The following is an 11,482-nucleotide window of genomic DNA, read 5'->3' as shown; positions in this document are numbered from 1 at the left end:
TGCCTCCTAAGGGAATGCCTGACAAGAAATTAGGTATCCTCGTGCTGCTGATGTGTCCCTGCTTTCTGGAGAGGCGGTGCTACCGTGATTTTTAAAAAACTCTTCTGCCTCTACTGAAGTGGCCAGAGGGCCTGGTATTGTTGCTCATCTGCTGAATTACTACCTTCTTTCAACAAAAACAAAGTTTGTTTTCTAATGAACTACCACCTCATTTACAGGAATCAGAACTTCTGAATCACCCCAGTGATGTGCCCCTTTAAAAACTTCAGGAAGTTTGCAAAGTATTTCAGCTTCAAGGCTCCCAGAAATGCCTGGACATGAGCCAGAGATGAAGCAGACGCTTCTGAGCACAGTTGGTTTAACGAAGGAGTGAATGTACAACATTCAAACTAGGACCAACTGCCGTGGGTGTTTATTTGAGACTTCTTCCAGAATCACACCCACAGATCTCGCCTGCCTAATCAGAATGACATAAGTCACAGGCTGTTGCTGCCTTGTTTGTGATTGAAATCAGGTGAGGAGAAGGTCGAAGGGGGGCTTGGTTCCTATCTAGGGTTCTGCTCCATGGCCACTGGCCTGCCAGAACATTCTAAAGTTGCTCAGCAAGATGCATTAGCAGCCCCTTGTGCCTGTTCTCCCCTTCTCTTCTAGGAAGGTACAGTTCTGTGTCCTCTGGGTCACTAATGGGAAGAAATGGCCTCCGGTGATATACTAGCATCTTCTAGAGGGTTTCCCTTTCACATCATGCCCCGTGTCTTTGATTATTCTGCCCCCTCTGCCTGCATCCTGGGAAACATTCATCCCTCAGGGCTCAGCCCAAATGCTCTCTTCTTTATTAAGCCTTCCCTGCTTCCCTTCTAAAGGAAGGTTGGTGTCTCTTTTCCTATACTTCTACTATAATTCATACATACAGACCTCCAAGATAGAAACAGAATTCTTTTATTTTCCTTCTTATATCCATCTCTTTTCCTAAATGGTAAGCTTCTTAAGAGAGTTATGCTTTCTAAGATTTGATTTCCTTCGTAGTGTTCACAGAAGTGACAGAGTACACACACTCACAAAAACTTCATTAAATGAATGAATGAATGAATGAATGAATAGTTCTTCAAGTCTCCTGGAACTCAAGAATAATTATTGTTTTGTTAGTGTCTAACTTTCCTTTATCCCTCCTGGGCACAAGAAATGATTGATGTGCATTCCAAATTAGAATGAGTATGGGTACTAACATCTAAGACCATGGCAGAAAGGCAGCTCGGTCAGGGGTAGAAACTCTCTTGGAAGAAGCACGCCTTCTGGTCTTCAAAACTAGAAGCCATATTCCTTGGCTCCAGGAATGAGTAAGAGTAAAGTCGTAGAGCTCTGTGGATCTTCCATCCTTAGCTAGTCTCACTTCTCCTTATGTCACCTGTAAATGAGTAACAGAATCAACAGATGGTTGAGGTCTATATTTGTAGACTACAATTATAGGGCAAAAAAAAAAAAAAAGAGAGAGAGAGAGAGAGAAAACACACACACACACACACACACACACACACACACACACACACAACCTTGTAAACCGTTCCAAACTTAGAGAAAAATTCTTTGCCTGCTTATAGATAACACCTTGAGAGAGGACTGAGGTCACTGGCAGTCAGCACTGGAGAGCAGGTGAGATAATTTTCTCAAGAAGTAGAGTGAGCGATGTTTCATCTGTGATTCCCTAACATGGCTTAGCAATATTTGAGGGAGTGTAATCGGTCAGTGATCAAGGGAAGTCAAAAGAGACCATGTTTGTGATAACATGAACAATAATAATTGAAATTACCACGTTCCAACCACATAGGGCTGTGCCAGGAAATGTGCTGAATATGCAGGATACTTAAGAAAAATTGTAAACTACTATTCTCACTCTCTTGGGCAATACATATTTGCTTAGTCCAATATGGGCTATTTCTATAAGGCAAGATGTGAGTAAATCATTCCTCAATAAAAAAAGCCATTTCAGTTTATAAACACCACATTCTTTTCCTCCTTCTCTGGCAGATCATGTTTTATTGATTAGGAACAACTGATGTGTCATAGGGAAGACTTAATAATGCCACAGAAGATCCCAATGAGGAAGGAGCTCATACTGTATCTTCAGGTATTACCTTTAAAACAATCCAAAATGAGAAGTAAGAGAATTTTCTTTGGTTTTCTTAAAAACTTCTTTCGGATCTCTGGGAACTGAAGTGAATGCAGAAGAGCCATTAAGTGAACTGGATTTTCAGCTCATTGAAACCACAGCTTTATAAAGACAAGATAGGTCTCTTATAAATCCTTAATTTTCCACTGAACAAGTGCAGTTGAAATTAGTTGACTTCCAAAACTTTACATTTATTTTTCAGAGGGAATGGAGCCAAGCCACTGAGAAATCCGCCATGTTGAATTAGGCCATGTCGCATCCAAGAGGTTGTGGAAAAGCCAAAACACATTTGGCTGAACAAACACCATCATAAGTTGTTATAGTGTACAGATTTCTTTTAGGTTGTATGGCACTTAAAAGGCTAATATATGACTGGGAGCAATGCAAAAGGAAAATTCATTATAAGTCGTTAAAAATGGATACAATTCTAAATCAATCCCCATTAGTTAAAGTGTAGATATTGCACATGTCTTGGAGAATTTTATTATAAATTCATGCTAACCCTGTGAGTAATGGTGGTTAGTCCATATCTCCTTCCTTAATAAAAAGGAACAGAAGACTGCATCCAGTACGTTCTTATTAAATGAAATATTTAAAAGAAGTCATCTTGTTTCTCATGGTCGTGTCCTGATTATGTCAAGTCAAATTAGTTAAGTATATAAATTTCAGTAAACAAAAGTGACAGATAAATGAAATTCATGGGGACACTCCCATGAAACCGTCCATGGACACCATACTAGGTGGTAATTTCACACACCACCATCTGGGTATCCAAAAGGAGAAGAAGTCAGTCTTCAAATGGTATTATGTCAATGCCAACATTGCACTTTTCTCTCTGCCATGTGTTTGATTATTTTCATGTAAAGGTCTTCCACTTGCTCTATGACGATACATGGAAGGATAAGAGAGTTCTAAAATCTTCCATTTTTTTTTTTTTTGGTATGAATCAGGCTTTTCTAGTCCTATCCTTTTTAAAACTAAAACTGCCTCAAGAAATGCATTAATACTATTTCTAATATAAGAAAATAAATATTCTCAGATTTTGATCTGTGGATTGCCTTTCCTCCACTTAAAAACACCTATCAAAAGTGTTAGACAACTGTCAACTGTGTAGAAGCCTAACACAGAGCTTCTGGAAGCTTTTCCTGTCCTAAATACTGTGTTAAGCATTAGAAGTAAAACTATGAACAGTATTGAGGTAACTGTGACCTAAATAATTTTCTGTCTAGTGAAAGAGAAAGGTGTCTATACATAAAATTACAATACAGCATGATAAATTTCATGTTAAGGGGATTCAAAGTGCTATGGGAACACAAAAGGAGGTTCCTAAGTTGCTTTAGGGAATCAGTGGAGGTCCCCAGGGAAGGAACTGATAATTAAGAATTGAATAATAATAAGAAGTTACCTGGGTATAGGGGTAAGATATGGCGTGTGTCCTTCAGGGGAAATGGGCTGAGTAAAAGCATGGAGGCAAGAGGCTATGCAATACTAAACAAACAAGCAAATAAAAATACTTTAAAAATGCAACAAAGCAAAATATAACTGTAGCATTGGCAAGAATTGGCCCTGAAGACTGGGAAGAAGGGGTCAAAGTGAGGCGAGGAGAGGCCTTGTAAGCAAGGTCAAGCGTGCATATTTTATCTGAAGCAAAGCGAGCCACACTCCACGTTTACGTCTTAGGAACACTACTCTGGCTGCGAGGTGAAGAATGGATTTTGGGGGAGCAAACCAGAGGCAGGAAGACAGTTTACAAAGGGTGGATGTAGCCATAATAGAAGAATAGCTCAAATTTATTGAGAGCTTATTATGTATCAGACACTATTTTAACATGGATGTTAACTCCTTGTATTCAAATCACCACCCCGGAAGTTATATTGCTATTACTCCTATTTCATGGATGAGGTTAAGACACAGAAAGACTGAGTAATTTGCCAAAGCTTATGTGGGTAGTAAAGTCTACATTGGATAAAATAGAGTTTTAACCCAGACAATCTTAGCACAGAGCCCACATCCTTAATGGTCACTGCCCTCTAGTACTTGGAACATTTCATGAAAATGAAAGCAGAAGACAGATCCTGAGGAGTCAGACACGTGCCAGATCCAGGTCAGAGCCAAGTGTTTGATGGTCAAGGCTGAACTGAGCATTTAGAATCAGGAAAGCAATTTCTACCGGAAATGCTTCTCATGCTAAGGAGGTTGAGGGAGGGGTACAGGTCAAAAGGAGAGCTCATTACATGGATCAGTAGAGAAGGGCAGAACAGATCAAGCAGAGAGTGGAAATTCGAAACACAGCACAAAATAAAAAGTGGGGTAAACCAGGTAGTCAAGAGATAAAGGAAATGTGCAGGAACCAAGATTTCTCAGGAACCAAAGGAAGAGAGCCAAGACGTGAGAGAACAGATGTGGAGTAACAAATCCTGACAGAGCAGGCTACGTGAGACAGGTTTTTGCCTCAGGCCTGGCGCTTTTTTATAGTTCTTGTGGAGTTCCCAACCTGAGTCTTTGTGACTTCGAGGTCTTGCCCTGCTGTGGTGGAGGGAAGGGAGTAAGTAACTGGGGACACGTGATTGAATTGATGTCTGCCAGTAGATGGGGAGCAGCAATTAGTGGGAGATTCTTCCTGAGAAGACCATAAAGGACACGTTATAAATAGCTGTTATTAATAGATTAGTGGATTCTCTAGATTGTAGACATTTAATAAAGATGTGTTATATGAATAATTGAATGAAGAAGTAGAGTCCCTATTTCTTACATTATGAGTGGCTAAAATAAGAGGAGGTCTATATATCTAAATTATCTTCCCTCATATCGAAAGATAATTGGCATCCTTTTCAATAAGGCATTATTAAAGACAAATCCCAGATTCCCAAGCTCTTTATAAATATTATGAAATTTTAAAATAATAGTTTTCTATATTTGGAGTTATTTGAAGGAAAGAGCATGGGTATTAGACCAAGGAAGATCTAACTTCTGGGAGCCTGTTCTAACACTGACCAGCCTCAGTTCCATCATCTGGAAACTGGGACGGAAATACTTCTGTCCCAAGAAATAAATCCTTAAATTTTCAGTCAATCAATTGTTTTACTTAGGTGTCAAGACAATTAGTTTAGTGGGAAAGTGTAGTCTTTTCATTGAAAGGTGCCCAAACAATTTCATATCCTTGTGCAAAAAGAAAGACTTAGACTGTCACCTCACACCATACGCAAGAGTTAACTCAACACGATTACAAGCTGAAACGTAGAAACAAACAATTTTTTAAAATATTTATTTATTTTAGAAAGAAAGAGGGAGCGCTCACAAGCAGGGGGAGGAACAGAGGGAAAAGGACAAGCAGACTCTGAGCTGAGCACAGAGCTCGACACAGGGCTTGATCTCACGACCGGGAGATAATGACATGAGCTGAGATCAAGGATGGGGCGCTTAACCAACTAAGCCACCCAAGAACCCTGAAAATAGTTTTCGTGAGAGACTATAACACATGTTCAAGACCTGGTCTTAGACAAAGATTCTCTAGATAGGACATCCAACAAAGGAAAAAAATGTGATAAATTGAGTCTCATCAAAATTAAAAACTTTCACATTTTGAAAGACACTGCTAAAAAATTTAAAAGACAAGCAACAGATTGGGGGAAAGCTATTTACAAAACACAAACCTGATAAAGTACTAGTGTAGAATTTATAAGGATATTTCCAACTCAATTATTAAAAGATGAACAACACAATAAAAAATAGGTCATGAATATGAATGATATTGTCGCAAAGAGGACACCAATGGACAATAAGTACATGGAAAGATGCTCAGCATATTATTCATTAGGGAAATGCAAATTAAAACCACAACAAAATATCATATTTCACCCACTGGAGTGGCTAAAATAAATATGACAGACAGCAACAAATGTTGAGAATGATTAGAGAAATGGGAACCATCATACAATGTTGTTGGGAATGCAATGCGTTGCAGCCATTTTAGAAAAAGTTTGGAAGTTTCTCAAATGGTTAAACATAAAAATACCATATGACTTAGCAATTCCACTCCTGGGTGTTTGTTAAAAGAACTGAAAACACACGTCCACACAAAGACCAGCACGTGGATGTTCATGGATGCTCATAGCAGTGTTATTAATAGTCAGGGAATGGAAATAACCTAAAGGTTCACCAGCTGGTGAATGGATAGTCAAAATATGGTATATTCTACCAGAGAACACTACTCAGCCATGAAAAGGAAGGAGGTTCAGACACATGCTATGACAAGGATGAAACTCGAACTTTACGCCAACTGAAAGAAGCCAGACACAGGGCACCATGTACTGTGTGTGTGCTTTATAGAAACTGTCGCCAAAAAGTAAATGGACGTGTGGGGTGAAGGACCACCCTGACCTAGGCATGTGGGGTGGGTTGTATGGGGTGGGTGTCTTTATGATAATCACCTGTGACCAACAAAGAATAACCAGACCCTAAGAAGGAAGTAAGCCATTGAAGGTGTTATCACTAGAGATGTTTAAAGAACTTAAGTTCCCTGGTTAGCTTTCTAGAAATGACTAACCCTAAAAGCCCTTGTTGGCAACCCTGTTGGAACCCCTCTCCCTCTTGAGAGCTTTTTCTGTATCTTCACTTAATAAACTTCTGTCACTTTACACACACACACACACACACACACACACACAAGCAAACTGAAAGACACAGAAAGACATGGAAGGTAGAATAGTGGTTGCCAGGGGCTAGGGCATGTGAGTAGATTAGCCTTACTTATAAATGGGCCAAAAGATTTTTATTGTGGGAATAAATTGTGGGAATCTAAAATCAATTTATTGTGATAATCGCACTCCCCAGTAAAACTGGTAAAAATGATTGCATTTTACAAAGGAAATGGGTAAGTTTCATGACCTGTAAAAGCTACTTTAAGAAGTTGTTTTTAAAATGCCAATTATAAGAAGGGAGTTCATTGCTCAGGAAATGTCCGTTTCTTTACTGTGTCTTTCACCTCTCTGTATTTCCCCAGGAGCACCAAGTGAGACCACCAGGACTCCTCTTTTTCACCCTCACCTCATAGAAGATTTTTTTTTCCATTAAAAAACAAAGCACAGTAGGGGCGTCTGGGTGGCTCAGTGAGTTAAGCCTCTGCCTTTGGCTTGGGTCATGATCTCAGGGTCCTGGGATCAAGCCCCGCATCGGGCTCTCTGCTCAACACGGAGTCTGCTTTCCCCCCTCTCTCTCTGCCTGCCTCTGCCTACTTGTGATCTCTGTCCATCATATAAATAAGTAAAATCTTAAAAAAAAAAAAAACACAGTAAAACAACAACCCTCCCCCAATTATCCCTCCCCCGCAAAATAAAGACAAATCCAAGTGATCAGTCAGTTTCTACCCTTAGAAAAACTGTTTTCACTATAGTCAAGATACAGGGCTCTGCATAAGCAAATCTGGGTAATGACTCGGCTGCGTGAACAGCCTGTCTTCCCCACTTCCCTCTCGGGGCTCACGACAGCACAGATGCTATGCACAGGGCCCAGCTGGTGGAGTCCAATGTCTCTGGCTTTGCTGAGTGACTGGGAGAGGACGCTGGCCTCAGCATGTTAGCAATCCCTATTTGCTGGCTCTAATAGATACATTTTGCCTCCAGCAAAAAGTCTGCGAATAGTTAATAAGAATAATGAGCAGTAGCAGAGAATTAATGGCCTCTTTATTATGAGAGATGGAGCCCAGTGTTCAGTGTTCTTGAATAGGAAAATTGTTTTATAGGCAAAATTAACTGGAGAGACCTTATTTAGCCAATTTTGAGGTAATGGGTTTTGGCTTCTAAATGTCAGTAAATGCAGAAAAGAAGATTCCAGGTAAGGGCTGAGCCACTCGCACGGTACTTCCTCAGCTACAAAAAGGAAGGTAAGGCTTGTTTCCTCAGCAGCAGATGGGAGAGTGACTGCTTGCATTTTTAGCAAAAGGAAAACAAGGAGAGCAGCCTCTTTTGGTGCACGTGAGCTTTACCTTGATTTACCTTGTGGCTTGCACATGATTTCTGCTTTTTCCAGCAATGCCGAAACCATCAGGACACCCAAGTTGTCGTCATCCATGCTCAGAGCATACTCACTTGGGTGAGAGGCCCGTACCTACCTCGCTGTTACCAGGACTCAGGTTCGGCATATGTCCCGAGAATGTTGGGCCAGACACCAGCTGGCCACGTGGTCCCAGGTGATCGGATCTGGGATTCCTTGTTGATAGTCACTCTGGAGCCCTTGGTTTTGAGAGATGTCATCAACAGGAATTCAATGGTCCTGTTGACAGGTGTATTGGGTTACACTATTAGACTGCTTCCTAATAGCCTTTTGCCGGTCATATATTTATTTTTTAAAAAGATTGATTTCTTTATTTTAGAGAGAGAGAGAGAGAATGGGGGAGGGGCAGAGGGAAAGAGAGAGGGAGAGAACCCCAAGCAGACTCCCAGCTAAGTGTAGAATCTGACACAGGGCTCAATCCCACAACCCCAAGGTCATGACCTGAGCCCAAACCAAGAGTCAGATGCTCAACCGAGTGAGTCGTCCAGGCGCCCCTACTGAAGCTGTTTTTAAAAAACAAACAAAATGAAACAACAACAAAACACAATGACAAAACTTAGAGCAAAAGTTGTTGAAAGGCTAGTAGGCAATTTCAGAGTACTAGAGTCACACTGGTAAATGTGATTGGCGTCATTATAAAAGGCATCCGCAACAGAAAAGGGTGCCTGACAGACCATCCTCACTCAAATTTGTCATTATTCAGGCACATTCATGACCACATGACAGGTCAAGTCTTGTTGAAGAACGAGGGCAAGTTTTAACAATGGTGCTCACTTTAAAACCTTCCTTTTTTAAAATTTGTATCATCAACTTCCTTTTTTGACCTCTTCCAAAATAACACGATAATGTGTCGGGCAAGGCGCTGAGTTTGGCAGGAAAGAAAAGATGCCCTCACAACCTTCCTGAGGTCTCACAGCGCATCAGGGGTAAACAAGCAGTCCGTTGGGAGCTTCCTGGGAGAATATGCCAGATGCCTTCAGAATGGTTAAAAGGTAAGGACTGTCAGGCGAAGGGAATATCTCAATTCATAAAATGGGTTCACAAAGGCTTCACAGGGGAGGTACTCAGACATGCTTAAAAAAAAACAAAAACAAAAACAAAGGCATGAAAGAAAGGAATTTTCAGGGACTCTTTCAGAGGAAGAAAGCAACACAAGCAGGCCCAAGAGACCAGAAAGCCAGAGGGGTGTCAAGACCAGTCAGAATTCCAGCTGAACTGGCATGTGGGACACCGATAGGGAGGTGTAGGACAACCGGGGTGAAGCACTGTAGGGTTGGGTTAAAGACCTTAGCCTAGAGTGCCATGAAGAGCTGTGGGGTGGTTTGGTCCATATGGTGGCTGTGTACGGACTGAATTTGAACAGGAAAGTTGAAAGTCAGAGAGTTCAGTTGGGGAGTTACTGGTTCCACAAGGCTCCTGCTGGTGGCTGAACTGAAGGTATTTCCGAATGAGCCTGGAACTGAGATTAGTTTGGAAGCCACTGTGCTGAGCCAAGGAGAAAAGATAATAATTGGGATTTGACTTATGCTGGTCATGGTAGAAAAAAAAGAACGTGAATGAACAATTTCGGATGTAGGATATGCTTCAAACTAATGAAGGAAAGAATGTCAATGCTTTTCACAAAAACGGATCTGTGGCACAGATGAGGTACCTTTCTTCACTTCGTGTTCATCTGCTTTCTTCATATCCTTGCTGAAATGTCTCCCACCTTCTAGTTTATTCTTTTCTGAAGAAAAATTGATAACAAGCTTCCAGCCTCAAATCCTGTTCTTCTTGCCAAAGACTAGAAAATGCAATACAAAGGAAGATTCTTTGGAACAAGTATTAGACAAATTTGCCTATAACCTGTGAGACAACCTTTGTTAGCATTCTCAGTCCTTTAGCACATGATCTGAGACCCAGTAAAGTTTTAATAAATGTTTTCTGAATGAGTGAATAGGTGGATGGATGGATGGTTGGATGGTTGGATGGATGGAGACACGGTTTCTTTATGCTTCAGTACGAATTAAGGTAAATTAATTCCAGCAGTTCTTTCTTCTTTAAAGACTTCCATAAGGAGTGAAATATCTCCTGTTTCCTCCTCCTCCTCCTCCAGAGACCACCACTGCCACCACCACCATCACTATGAACTAATATTTGCTAAGAATTTGCTATGCTTGGGTCAGTGCAATTAGCATATGAATTTAGCCCAATGAACTATATTGTCCTCTGTTTCCACAGCTATCTTTCACATGGCAGAATTAAAACCCAGCTGGGCAACTTCCCTGGACAATCTTCTTAGGGAAAATTTCAAGAAAGAAGAAAATGAATTGTCTTGAGCTACCTCTAATGAAGCTTTCTTCCCCCAAGAAAACTTGGCAATTAACCACATTTACCTCACCCTCAAGATGCCTCCCACTGCATCCCTTGAATGGCTTTCCTTTGGGGGATGAGAATAATGGAACCAAGCAACAAAGAATTCTGGGATACAAACAGCATGTTGGCAGCAGGCCCCAGGGTTTTATAGAACCAAGTGGAAGATGCCACAGAGGTGACTGGCTTTGAAGAAAACTCACAGAGATAATCAATTTGATCACACAGGCAGACACTGAAGTATTTGTCAAAATGTCAGGGTTATGGATAGTGCCAATATATTTGCTTTTCAATGCATTTGTCTTTTTAAAAGCCTGTATCTAAAGTGACACCGGACACAGTTTTATTTTCATCCCTCCCTCCACACACACTGGTCCACTACACAGTCTTCAATTAAGAAATACAATATTTTGGTGTCCTTTGGGGGATGGGTTTTAAGGTTTTTATACACAGAGACTTCCTGCCATATGCAGATAGAAGAGAAATTTATTTGTGCATCTGATGCTTATTTTAGGAAGGTTCGAGAAATATAGTAGTAGGTGACTATCAGACCCATTTCTTCTTTGTGGTCAACCTGAAATCCAGCTGAGAGGTGAGCTTAGTGAGACTAGAAGACAGCACAGGGCAGAGCCCTTGTATCACCTCTCTAAGGAAAGCCAAGTGACATCCCACCCTCCACTTGATGTTAACCTAGGCAGCTGCCTCCTTGTCCCCTTGCTAGTCATAGAAAATTATTGAAGTCCAGATTAGCCACTGGCTCCTGGGAGATGTCTGGTTGCTCTACAGAGGACCTTGACCCTTGGTTACCATGGGTGATTTATTTAATACCTAAAAACTTGCATGGTTGATCACCTTAACTGAGAGATTATGTAGCTTAAAATGGAAAAGGTAAAAATCATCAATTGCTATTGA

At 40.9% G+C, this 11,482-nt stretch overlaps 1 long non-coding RNA gene across 1 annotated transcript; it reads left to right on the top strand.

The window, feature by feature from the left end:
- The first annotated feature begins 223 nt into the window (after nucleotides 1–223).
- On the top strand, nucleotides 224–2,521 carry LOC116874394. The gene is made up of 4 exons (XR_004383978.1): nucleotides 224–514; nucleotides 1,599–1,650; nucleotides 2,026–2,125; nucleotides 2,370–2,521. It is a non-coding gene; the product is annotated as an uncharacterized LOC116874394 (long non-coding RNA).
- Nucleotides 2,522–11,482: the final 8,961 nt, after the last annotated feature.

The sequence above is a fragment of the Lontra canadensis genome, unplaced genomic scaffold (genome assembly GCF_010015895.1).
Source record: "Lontra canadensis isolate GAN:19392208 unplaced genomic scaffold, GSC_riverotter_1.0 scaffold36, whole genome shotgun sequence".
NCBI classification, from domain to species: Eukaryota; Metazoa; Chordata; class Mammalia; order Carnivora; family Mustelidae; genus Lontra; species Lontra canadensis.
This window is presented reverse-complemented; position numbering and strand designations above follow the sequence as displayed.